At 47.0% G+C, this 13306-nt stretch overlaps 1 protein-coding gene and 1 long non-coding RNA gene across 2 annotated transcripts in view; one reads left to right on the top strand and one right to left on the bottom strand.

Annotated features, from left to right (window-relative positions):
- The window catches only part of dysc (whirlin protein dyschronic), a 352774-nt gene that overhangs the window by 319424 nt on the left and 20044 nt on the right, over nt 1-13306 (bottom strand). Inside the window, exon 2 of the mRNA XM_077650615.1 lies at nt 4906-5009. The gene's annotated coding sequence lies outside the window, so the exon portion shown is untranslated. The remainder of the gene's footprint in view (nt 1-4905; nt 5010-13306) is intronic.
- Nucleotides 11296-12866, top strand: LOC144104354 (uncharacterized). Its single transcript, XR_013308509.1, has 3 exons — nt 11296-11347; nt 12592-12683; nt 12776-12866. It is a non-coding gene; the product is annotated as an uncharacterized LOC144104354 (long non-coding RNA).

Here is a 13306-nt window from a genome sequence, read left to right as displayed (position 1 = left end):
CAAGAACGTATTAACGAGGTTTTGGTACAAAATGTAACCGTTGGTAAGAACAAAACAGAACCACCACTGAAAACAGCATGGACAGGAACAAAAAAGACGAAGCTGACAGAGGGTCCTGTTCTCCGCCGTTGTGTGTTCCGCGCTGGTTCTAGAACCAGCTAGTCTAACAGCAAGTGTTGAACAAATAAGATAGTCTGATTTACAACCTAAGGCAATCATTTACTGCTGCTTGCATCCAGGAGTGTGAGCGATCTGTGCGAGACTGTTGCGAATGACCAATCATGCACTGTCCTTTTGCAGCAGCAATCGTGAATGTATAATGTTTCTTATTACTGTTTCAGTGCGCTGCTAAACTATGCTAAGTATTACTCATTTCGGTTATTTAAGTGCTTTAAAGGGCAGGTCCGGGTTATTTTTTTTGGTTACAACACTTTAAAGAAACTTACGCTGTAGGCTTCTCTCTAGTTCCTGATCACTCCCGCCAAATTGGGCAGCCATACGAATTTCCATTCCGGAGCAAGTCATTTTAAAATTTGTCGTTTCTAGGGTTTCAGGTCAGATGATTTCTACAGGAAACGCTGCATTTGTGACGTCAAAAATATTCCCCGCACGCCAGTAACCGCTCTCCGCTTCACTAACAAAATTTTGAGGCTTGTACTAGGTTGTGTAAGTACTCGCCATTTTCTGTCGCTACTTCAGCCATTCAATGCGCATTCGAGTGTTTTCCTCAAGTCCAATTTTCTTGGAAATAACTTTTAAATGTGAGGCAGCTGTAAAATATTGTAAGCTACTGTTATCAAAATATTATGGGAATGCTCTAATCTTCCGATGCGTAGCCAAATCTTGCTATTAAAGCTTCTCCAGCGCATAAGCCCAGTAGTTAGAAAGCGGTATCAAACCAGTAGAGAGGGGGGGGGGGGGTCGACAATAAATATCAGGAAACTAGCAGCGTCCCGAGGAGGTATCTGCAGACATTTTAATTCTTATGGTCCAATCTTACGATATGCAAAAAAAAATGCGTTCATAAACAACCTCTTGGTAAAACGGGCTTGAGCAGAATTTCTGGGTATGAGTAATGTTTGCGAAATCATCCCCGCGTCATTCGAAGTATCGTACCCGGCTACGGGCTGAGTTTTGGTTTCGGTTGGCTGTTTTATAATGGTTAGTCGAAATGTGGGCCAGTTGGGTCCGATTTCTGGGGAAAACCAGACAGAAAGCCGAAGGACGACACGATGACACCCAGCCGTCGTTGTGTGCCTTTCCGTATCTGGCCTTTCGTCTTTTTGACTGGTTTTCTTTAAAATGGTTCCATTCGGCATTTTGAAATGCAGTTTGCTGCGGCTCAGATACGTGACTATCAGGTCAAAATGTTCTAAAAACCTCGAAATTGTTCTTTAGGGCCTTTTATTGCGATTTTTGGAAGTCTAAATGTCCGCCTATTATGTTTTTAGGGACTAGAGAGCTCTTTACGTAAGACTCGTGACATTGTTTTACTATCTTGTGGAATGAGTATGCCGTAGGACGTGATTATTAACTGATGTGCATAGAATTCCCTCAAATAAGTGAAATACAGCGCCAATTCAACACAGCTAACGTAACTACGTATGCTCTTTCCGAGGATTGCGTCTCAAAAAGTGCTCAGGTATCCAAGCTCCGCCGTCTAAGCTCTGTGGTCACAAATTTTATGAACCCTCAGCCCCCCTTTTTTAGCTGCCGGTATTGACTTAAACTCAGTCTCCTCTCTCCGTAAGGAATATCTCTTCGCTGGTAGAATCGTTTGTGCATATTTCCTTCCACGCACTCAGCGAGTTTTATTTTTGATTATTTGGCTGCACTCTTGCTCTGTTATTTTATTTCGATTGCAGCGCACCCCTTGACCAGTCCCGTGCCTGCTTCGGACTTTGCCGCGCCGACTGAAGTCCTTACGAGTGACTGTTGCCCTTAAAACAAGCATCTAAAAGACGAAAGCATGTCCACATCTCACATACACACACACACACACACACACACACACACACACACACACACACACGCACGCACACACACACACACACACACACACACGCACACGCACGCACACACACACGCTCACGCGCACACACACACACACACACACACACACACACACACACACATATATATATATATATATATATATATATATATATATATATATATATATATATATATATATATATATATATATATATATATATATATATATATATATATATATATATATATATGATACTTTAACGCGGCGAAACGGGCACAATTTTCTGGTGCGTACCTTCAGCCATACCGAAAGCTTAGAAAAACTCAAATATGATCTTAATTCATAAGAAAGGAGACGCCAAGGACTTGAAATATTACCGACCGATCAGCCTACTGTCCGTTGCCTACAAGGTATTTACTAAGGTAATCGCTAATACAGTCAGGGTAACCTCAGTCTTTAATCAACCAAATGATCAGGTAGGCTTTCGTAAAGGATATTCCACACTAGATCATATTCACACTATCAATCAGGTGATAGAGAAATGCGCAGATTGTAACGAACCCCTATATATCGCCTTAATCGATTACGAGAAAGCATTTGACTCAGTGGAAACCTCAGCAGTTATACAGGTATTGTGGAATCAGGGTGTAGATGAGCCTTATGTCAAAATATTGGAAGATATCTATAGGAACTGTACAGCTACCATAGTCTTCTATAAAGTCAGCAAGAAAATTCCAATAAGGAAGGGCGTAAGGCAAGGAGACACGATCTCGCCAATGCTATTCACCCCCTGTTTACAGGAGGTATTCCAAGGCCTGAATTGGTAACAGTTGGGGATAAGAGTTAATGAAGAATACCTAAATAATCTGCGATTCGCTGATGACATTGCCTTGCTGACTCACTCAGGAGGTGAACTGCAAATCATGATCAATGAGTTAGACAGACAGAGCAGTAGCTGGGTCTAAAAATTTACATGGAGAAAACCAATAATATTACACAGTCTAGCAACGGAACAGCAGTTAACAATTGGCAACGAGGTGCTGGAAGTTTTAAAGCAATACGTCTACTTAGTGCAGGTAGTGACAGCTGATCCGGATCATGAGAGGGAAATAACTAGAAGGATAAGAATGGGGTGGAGCGCATAAGGCAGGATCTCTCAGATCATGAATGGCAGTTTACCAATATCCCTCAAGAGAAAAGTGTACAACAGCTGTATCTTACCGGTACTCACCTACGGGGCAGGAACGTGGAGGCTAACGAGAAAGGTTCAGATTAAGTTAAGGACAACACAGCGAGCCATGGAAAGGAAAATGATAAGTGCTACGTTAAGAGACCGCAAGCGCGCAGAGTGGGTGAGGGAACAGACGCTTGTTAATGACATCCTAGTCAAACTGAAGAGGAAGAAATGGGCTTGTGCAGGGCATGTACTGCGAAGGCAAGATAACCGCTGGTATTTAAGGGTAGCAGAGTGCATTCCCTCAACAATAAGTGGGAATTATTTAACAGTGCGACGTCGGCACAGCACGGTCACCTTGCGGCATGCCTATGATGATGATGATTTATCGAAGCACGCTATATGTCTGAGTGGCAGGCGCTTTTCTCGCGGTGACATATCAAACAATACTTGGGTCTGTATTTGCGACCAGTCAGCAAGGAGCAGTGAGCATCGCTGTGGGTCAGTAATCGGAATGCGGGCTCATCCTGTTCCGAAGAAGAATGAGATCGTTCGTTGTGTGCGAATGCTAAATAAAATGAGCGCAAGGCCTATAGCAGTGTTCAGCACAAAACACGTTCTGCTATCAGCTGTCATTATTGTTGGGAACCGGACCATTTTCTGTTCAGCATTACAATGTATTTTCGCCGCACTATGCTTGACTGTAAAATTTGCAGCTTCTTTAACGCAAAAGCATTATATGTCCAATTAGCACAAAAGCCTTCCGCCGTCTATGGCATGAAACTCGGAAACCAAAGCAATGTTCAACAGCATAGCAAGGGAACAGCAGTTCACAATTTGTAGCCAAGTGTTGTCAATGGTAGAGCAATATGCCTTCTTAGGGTAGGTAGTGACCGCTGATCCGAATCATGAGAGGGAAATGGCTAAAAGAATAAGAATGGAGTGGAGCGCATATGGCAGGTTCACTCAGATCATGAATGGCAGTTTACCAATATTTCTCAAAAGAAAAATATACAATAGCGGTATCTTACCAGTACTCACCTTCGGGACAGAAATGTGGAGGCTAACGAAAGGGTTTCAGCTCAAATTAAGGATAACGGAGCGACCTATGCAAAGAAAAATGATAGGTGTAACGTTAAGAGACCAGAAGCGGGCAGAGTTGGCGAGGGAAGAAACGCGTCTTAATGACATTCTAGTCTAAATGAAGAGAAAGAAATGGGCTTGGGCAGGGCATGTACTGCGAAGGCAAGATAACCGCTGGTCCTTAAGGGTAACTGAGTGGATTCCAAGAGAAGGCAAGCGGAGCAGGAGGCGGGAGAAAGTTAGGTGGGCGGATGAGATTAACAAGTTTGCGGGCATACGGTGGGCGGTGCTGGCAAAGGACAAGGTTAATTGGAGAGGCATGCGAGAGGCGCTTGCCCTGCAGTGAGTGTAGTCAGGCTGATCATGATGATCATGATGATTGTTTGAAAGTCATGACCACGAGTCGACTATGACCACTAGTCAACTTGACTCATGATCATTGTCATGGTTCAGAAACGCAGTATAACTCAGCATTTTACAAGTAACGTAATGTTAGGTCAGCCGCACACAGCCGCATTTCAATGCAGGCGACATCCAGAAGCGCCCGTGTACCAATATTTAGGGGCAGGTTGAAGAAAGTAGGTGAATTCGGAGTCTTCATCGGGCTCAACGAGAGAGAGAGAGAGAGAATGGCCGGCAAGCGGCTTCTCACCACTGGCGGTCAGGGTCAGTGCTTCGCAGTGCCGGTCGCCGCAAGGAAGGCAGCCTGCATTACGCCACGGTCAGGCGCGGCGGCGGCGCCCACATCTCCCCGCCCTGCGACAAAGAGTGAGGTTGCATTGCTGTGGCGTCGCCTCAGCGCCTTCTTTTCGTGCCAGGTAGGCAATGCTTACCAGGCGTGAGACGGAGCCTTCCAGCGCAATCACGTGGACTATTATATATATATATTATATATATATATATATATATATATATATATATATATATATATATATATATATATATATATATATATATATATATATATATATATATATATATATATATATATATATATATATATATATATATATATATATATATATATATATATATATATATATATATATATATATATATAGATATACATATATATATATATTAAGAAAAACACACGACCCGTAGGTCGCTAAACATTGCTGACAGATATCTGAAATTAGTACCTGTCAGCCGGTCGCTGCGTCTTATGTATGCTCCATGTACTTATTTCCACTGCAACACTGACTCCAACGATGCGCACCAGCTAGCCAACGAGATTTCACTGAGACGCTCAAGACTGCGCAGCAGAAGAATTACGTTGTTTGGGGATTGTTGCAGCCTACGAATTTCGCCGTTGAGGTAAACGCAATAGCCGGTACGCACTACCTTTGTTCCAAACAGCGCGAAGAAACCGTAATTTTGCTAAGTGTCTAAAATACGTCCGAAAAACAAGTGGGCTCTCATCGAAGGTACGGCGGACGTTACTGTACACCCATGCCTAAATAGTCATGCTGCTTGCTTAGGGCGTTTCTCCGCAAAGCGCAGCAATTAAGTTACAATTTGTATTTACGGCTTTCAAACAAATGCGAAAATTAGTTCGAACAGCCATTATTACATCTTCATACTCCCACGAATGACACAGATCGGAGTATTCGCGCCCGGCTGCGCGCAACGAACACCGCTATACACTCGCGACAGGTTGCATGCAATTAAGCAGCATGCATGCATAGCACTTTTAGAAATGTTTCGTACTATGAACCTTCGGGATGGATGAGACATAGATTCCGTTTTTAAATCCTAAATCCGTGCGCAGATCAGCTCAGTAGTAGGACACGTACTCACTGCTGCCGAAAAAATTCGTGGTAGCTTAACTACGTCCGCAGTAAAAAAACTTCCTCCCTGATCCCCCCCCCCCAACCCCAAAAAATCATGCTCAAGGTTGAAGTAGTGATGCCGAAGTAATGAGAAAGTTCGATGGTTGTAAAAGGTCAATTAGTATTTCAAAGTCTTACAACCAATGCACACGAAAAAAGCAACTGCAGATCTGTTGAAGGACGGTGGTGGTATTGCGTGGTAATGCCTGATGCTATATTAGCACACACAAAAAAAGTTATGTCACAGGCTAAAAAACAATAAATAGTCCCCGCCGCGGTCATTTGCTCATCATGGAAATTGGCTCCTCAGCCCAAGGACGCGGAGTCGAATTCCTGAGCGGCGGCTGCATATCGATGCGGGCGAAATTAAATAAAAAAAAATGCCGTGGTTTATCTCCGCTTAAACCTGGAGTGACGCGATAGCTATATCTGGCCGAGTCCAACTCGCTGCGAATTGCAAGTCAGTCTTTCGCCGCTCCGTTTCGCTGGGTGTTCCTTCTTTCTCTATGTCCCACTTGACACGGCACATGCGCACAACTGTTTCAGCTGTTGCGCGCCGCGCCGCCGGCAGCTGCAGCTGCTCCGCACCAGGTGACCAACCAACTTGACCAACCACGTGACCAATGGCCGCACCACGTGATCAACCAAACGTGACCAACGGTGCCGCCACGGAGCTCAAGTGATGCCACGCTGAAGGGTCGAAGAGTTGGCGTACTGTGGCTATCGCTACAAAAACCGAGTGCGGTGCGATGTCAGGGTACGTTAAAAGAACCACAGATGGAAAACCCAACGTAAACACCACATTACATGACCTAACACAATTCAATAGAGCATATTATCACATAACCCAACGGAACTAAGCAAAATATAATAAAACAAACAATAATACAACAAAACACAATATAACGCAAGATCAAATTTAAAAAAAAATATGTATATATAGATAGATCTGCTGGTAACTCATTTTGCGTGGCGCCTTGAAAGCCGCCCCGTCGGGACCTCTCTCTGACAGGAGGAGTACGTCCCCAGATTATATGTTCGAGGCCCGCAAGGTGACCAGGACATCCCATAGGTCTCGAGTTCATGGCCCATCCCATTGGCGTTGGCGTGGCGCCTTCAATGGCGTCTCTCCGTTAGCTCTCTCTGGTAGGAGGATTATGTCACGGGATCAAATGTTCGTGGCCCGCCAGATCACCCGGTCGTCCCGCGGGCCTCGAGTCTGTGGACCGTCACTTTGGCGTCCGCGCGGTACCTTGGACGGTGTCTAGTCGAGAGCTCTCTCTGGCAGGAGTAGTACGTCACCGGATCAAACGTTCGTGGCCCGCAAGCCATCCAGCTCGTCCCGTGAGACTCGAGTCCGCGCGCATCTCATTGGCGTTGGCGCGACGTCTTGAACTCCGTCTCGTCGAACGCTCTCTAGGAGGAAGAGTACGCCACCAGACCAAACGTTCATGGCCCGCCAGGTGACTAGGTCGACTCGTGGGCGTCGTGTGCGTGGCCCATCGCATAGGTTTTCCGTGGCGCCTTGAACGGCCTCTCGTCACAAGTTCTCTGGCAGGAGGAGTACATACGTCACCGCATCCAACGTTGGTGCCCCACAAGGTGAACAGGTCGTCTCATGGGCCTCGTGTTCGTGGCCACTCTCTTTGGCATTGCGTAGCATCTTGAACGGCGTCTCATCGAGAGCTCTCTCTGGCAAGAGGACAACGTCAGTGGATCTAGTTTCCGAGCCCGGCAGGTGTCGTGTTCGTCCAACGAACCTGAAGTACATGGCCGTGGGAAGTTTCATGCATCCCGAGTCCGCGGCCTGTCTCTGTGGCGTTTCCTTGGCGCCTTGAACGGCGTCTCGGCGGGAGTTTTCTCTGCCATGAGCAGTATGTCACCAGATAAAACTTTCGTGACCCACCAGGTGACCAGGACGTCTCGTGGGCTTCGAGTCCATGGCCCGTCTCATTGGCATTGGCGTGGCGCCATGAACGGCGCTGTTTCGGCAGCTCTCTAAAGCAGTACATCAACGGATCATATTTTCTTGGCCCGTCAGGCGAGCAGGTCGTCCAGTTTGCCTCGAGTCCGTGGTCCGTTTTATTGGCCTTGAAGAGTGTCTCATCGAGGCTCCCTATGGCAGGAGGAGCACGTCACCTGGTCAAATGTTTGTGGGCTTCCACTTGACCAGGTCGTCCAGTGGGTCTCGAGTCTGTGCCCGTTTCATTAGCGTTTGCGTGGTTTCTTGAACAGCGCCTCGTCGGTAGCTCTCTTTAGCAGGTGAAGTATGTCACCGTAAGAAACACCTGCTCTTTTACGCAGGAGGATTACGTCTCCGTATCAAACGTTCGTGGCCGCCCAGGTGACCAGGTCGTCCAGTGGGTCTCGAGTCTGTGCCCGTTTCATTAGCGTTTGCGTGGTTTCTTGAACAGCGCCTCGTCGATAGCTCTCTTTAGCAGGTGAAGTACGTAACCGTAAGAAACACCTGCTCTTTTACGCAGGAGGATTACGTCACCGTATCAAACGTTCGTGGCCGGCCAGGTAACCAGGTCGTGCCGTGGTCCTCGAGTCCGTGCCCGTTTCATTAGCGTTTGCGTGATTTCTTAAACAGTGCCTCGTCGGTAGCTCTCTTTAGCAGGTGAAATACGTCACCGTAAGAAACCCCGGCTCTTTTACGCAGGAGGATTACGTCACCGTATCAAACGTTCGTGGCCGGCCAGGAGACCAGGTCGTGCCGTGGTCCTCGAGTCCGTGCCCGTTTCATTAGCGTTTGCGTGATTTCTTAAACAGTGCCTCGTCGGTAGCTCTCTTTAGCAGGTGAAATACGTCACCGTAAGAAACACCTGCTCTTTTACGCAGTAGGATTACGTCACCGTATCAAACGTTCGTGGCCGGCCAGGTGACCAGGTCGTGCCGTGGTCCTCGAGTCCGTGCCCGTTTCATTAGCGTTTGCGTGGTTTCTTGAACAGTGCCTCGTCGCTAGCTCTCTTTAGCAGGTTAAGTACGTCACCGTAAGAAACATCTGCTCTTTCACGCAGGAGGAGTACGTCACCGGATAAAATGTTCGTAGCCGGCCAGGTGACCAGGTCGTCCAGTGGTCTCCGAGTCCATGCCCGTTTCATTAGCGTTTGCGTGGTTTCTTGAACAGTGCCTCGTCGCTAGCTCTCTTTAGCAGGTAAAGTGTACATCACCGTAAGAACCATCTGCTCTTTCACGCAGGAGGAGTACGTCACCGGATAAAACGTTCGTGGCCGGCCAGGTGACCATGTCGTGCCGTGGTCCTCGAGTCCGTGCCCGTTTCATTAGCGTTTGCGTGATTTCTTAAACAGTGCCTCGTCGCTAGCTCTCTTTAGCAGGTAAAGTACATCACCGTAAGAAACACCTGCTCTTTTACGCAGGAGGAGTACGTCACCGTATCAAGCGTTCATGGCCGGCCAGGTGACCAGGTCTTCCCGTGGGCCTCGAGTCCAGACCCATCTCATTGTCGTTTGTGTGGCGCCTTGAAAAGCGTCTCATCGGGAGCTCACTCTGGCATTAGTGCGTCACCGAATCAATCATTCGTTGCCCCCCAGGTGACCATGTCGTCTCTTGGGCATTGTTTCCGTGGCCCGTCTCATTGACACTGCGTGGCGTCTTGAACGGCGTCTCATCGAGAGCTCTCTCTGGCAGGAGGAGTACGTCTCTAGATCAATATTCTTTGCCTGCAAGGTTACCAGGTCGTCCCGTGGGCCTTGAATCCATGGACAGACTCATTGGCGTTCGCTTGGCGCATTGGCCGGCGTCTCGTTGGGAGCTTCTTCTAGCACAAGGAGTATGTCACCGGGTGAAACGTTCGTGACCCGCCTAGAGCTGTATACCCCCCTCGGGAGAGTTTGGCGGTCTTTCGATCTCGCCGCTAGTTTGAAAACTGGTGCATTGGTGTCTGGCAAGCCAACATTTCCGCCCCGCCGACGCGATTTTGTGCCGAGGTTTCACGCGGTTCTGTGCACGCGATGGTACTGTCAGCAGTTGTGCTCCCCGTGTGACCGACCTACTGCGCCTTTGCTGTTATTCGTGCCCCTATCGGCTATGTAAAACTTCGGGGACTGTACGGAGATCGCAATGGGAGCTTGCAGTGTGGTGGGCTGCTCGAACTCGCAGAAAAAAAATTAGCCGCGGCTTCACTACTGCTGAACCTGGTTAGAGAGCGTAAGATGTGGTGTATAGGGCAAGTCGACTCGGCTTGGCATCTGTACCGTTGAGTGCATTCCGCACACTGGATATCTGCAGCGCGCCCACCCTGACACCATAGTAGGTGGCAGTTGATGGTTGATTGTGAGAGGTGGGCTACCCAATGAACGCTGCGGTCTATCGCTCCAGTGTCGCTTTTCTGCCACAACGTTGTCAGCGCTAATGCATGCAGCCCACATCTCTCTCTAACCAACGCCACGTACCTCAAAGCGCGATTGCGGCGTCCACTGGACCAGGGAGCCAGTTATAGGCCCTTCCTTTCCTTAAAATAATCTGAATCTAGAATGGTGTCAACGCCAACGCCAATGCCAACGCCATGGAACACAATGAACGCCGACGGCCTTTATAACAGAGGCGAGCGCTTCTTTTTGGCGGCGGTGGCCGAGTGACGTCAAACTGTCACGTGGTTTCTCCTCACTTAAAGGTCGAACTCACGCACACGGCGAAGACGCTACGGAGGGGGTAGTAAAGCTTTGGCTTTAAAAGCGTTCTCATTTTATCGTTTCCCGCAAGGCGACAAAAATCGAGCATGGCGCCGCGTTTGGAATGTAAGGAAGCGAAATAAATGGAAAGTCAATGACAACTCACGCCTTTTTGAGGTAAGGGTGAAAATTTGTCGGTGTAATTAGGCCCACATTTACTGTGTATATCTGTGCACACCTGTTAAATGCAGGCACACTTCGAGCCAGATAAGTTTGAGGACCTTCGCGAAGGACCGAAGAAGCCTAAGTGCACACCAGTATCGATGCACACCAGTTTTCGATTTGCTAATTCTTTTAATATTCTTCGAGCTCTTTTTTCGCCAAAATTCTGTCTGTTATTTAACTTTAAATATTCTTCTGTCGTTTTTATTGATGCATTCTTCAAAATTCACACTTGGTAGTAAAATTTTGTCGTAATCTCCTGTGAAATTTCTTTGTTTATGCCACTACACCTTGGCCAATCTCCCCGCGTGGGTATGTGCCATGTTTACTGAGGTAAAGAAGAAGAAGGATCGACACTGTTTTCGCATGCGCAGACAAGCAGCAGCGGAAACCACCAAAAAGAGAGGTAAATCTTAAGGACCGTTATTATCGTAGCTTGTTTAGAGCAGTGATTACATCTTGCTTGATAAGCAAAAAAATCTTCGCAGGGCATGCCTGTCGCGGTAACTCCGTGGGCCCAGTTATAGTGATGTGGCTTTACCGCGCACGGCTCTGAGTTCTCGCGTTTAAGGCTGGTCCGTACTGAAATCGTTGAAACGCAGGTTGTGCCGCATGGGCGCAGTTGCTCTAGGGATATTTTCAGCTGTGGTAAAAGAGTCGGGGTAAAGTAAGGACGCTTTTAAATCCAAAGCTTCCCCCTCTCCCCCCTCCGTATCGTCTTCGCCGGGTCCGCGAGTTGGACCTTGAACTGAGGAGAAACCATGTGACAGTTTGACGTCACTCAGCCGCGGCCGCCAAAATGAAGCGCTCGCTTCTGTTATAAAGGCCGTCGGAGTTCATTGTGTTCGTTGGTGTTGGCGTTGAGAACGTTCTAGACTCCGATAATTTTGAGAAAAGGAAGAGCGCATAACTGGCTCCCTAGTCCAGTAGAGGCAACAATTTATGTTGAGGCAACATATCTGCAGGAAATGGAGGGAGGCTATAAGTGCACCCTCTCGCGGCATACATAAAATCATGAGCATGTATTGAACGATTCATGATTAATGAAACCGGCAAAAGTAGATAAGTATAATGCTTCGGAAATACAACTGCCGGGACAGCATCTTGTCCAAATAAAGAAAAACGTGTGCGCTTACTTCATGTGTAGCTATCCTGCAGTGAAAATTGGCTTAAGTTTGTTATCGTGCAGGGCATGAATCACCATTTGTAGAGTAATGAGTGCCGTTTCATGTATTGTTTATATATATATCATGGAATGGGATGCTCAAGCCTGCGTACAGTTTTTATGTGGCTTAGGATTATGGCCACATATAGCAATATGCGTCATGTTTTTGCTGTGGAAGTATTATTCCTTGCTCTACTAGTTAAACGATCAGCTATCCTTCTACCATTTCTAATGCTACTGCTGTGCTTGCGCTTCTTTTGCCGGACTGCCTTCGCCTCGTTTACCATGTCCTTAGGAAATGAATTAAATATTGGCATAATGGCCTTCATGGTGCCTGTCATTTATGTGCTGTTTATTATGCCAAGTAAAAGCTAAACACCTTTCCTGCTGTTTGCATCTTATGTCTTCACTAATATTTACTTCTAAATTATATGAATAGTCATTTTTTCAGTATTCATTTAGCTAGCTTTGTGTTTTTACTCCAGCAGGGTACCTTCACAGGGATTATCTCAGCTCCAAGCATCGTCGTCCAACAGGGCCCGTAGCAGCTGGTTCGCTGCAGTGCCTGCTTGAAAACGTAAGATGACGCTCTTATTCATATTATGTGCGGCTTCTGGTCTTCTCTGAGGGCCTGTTTGGCTTTCCCGTGGCTTGTACTCCATGCTGCAGAGCTTACTCTCTGATAAAGACAAGCACTTCGATGATGAGCACCTAAGCTGCCGTGCCTCTGCCTGAACCTCCTTCGTCTCAACCTTTTCTATTACTGCAGGTGAGCTACCTTAAATTTTCTTGCTTGAATCATTTCGTAGTTGCATGTTCTAATAGGTATGCGCATTTTAACAGGACAATTCGTTGCTTCCCAGCTCTGATTCTGCCTCCAAGCCTGAGACCACTTCAACAGTGCCCATCTGGAGAATCAACAAACTCCGCAGATGCTGCTTGCTGTGCAGTGCCGACGTACTATGTTACAGTGCATGTTATCATGAATGCTTTGCCAGAGCAGTACTTATTTGAAGAAGTAAGCTACTGTAGTTAATTATATATCGCAAAAGATTATTTTTGTTCGCCCTTGTAGTCTAATAGTTCATGGTTTTTACATTGAGGAGGGGACTGCAGATGCATCTCAAGCCTAACTTCGTCCCACGCCCCTTTCGCCTCACAGTGATTACACCAAGTGAACCTTGTACATGGTTTCCTCCA

Source organism: Amblyomma americanum, chromosome 1 (genome assembly GCF_052857255.1).
Source record: "Amblyomma americanum isolate KBUSLIRL-KWMA chromosome 1, ASM5285725v1, whole genome shotgun sequence".
Lineage (NCBI taxonomy): Eukaryota > Metazoa > Arthropoda > Arachnida > Ixodida > Ixodidae > Amblyomma > Amblyomma americanum.
The sequence above is the reverse complement of the archived record's forward strand: the minus strand, read 5'-3'. Positions and strand labels throughout refer to the sequence as shown.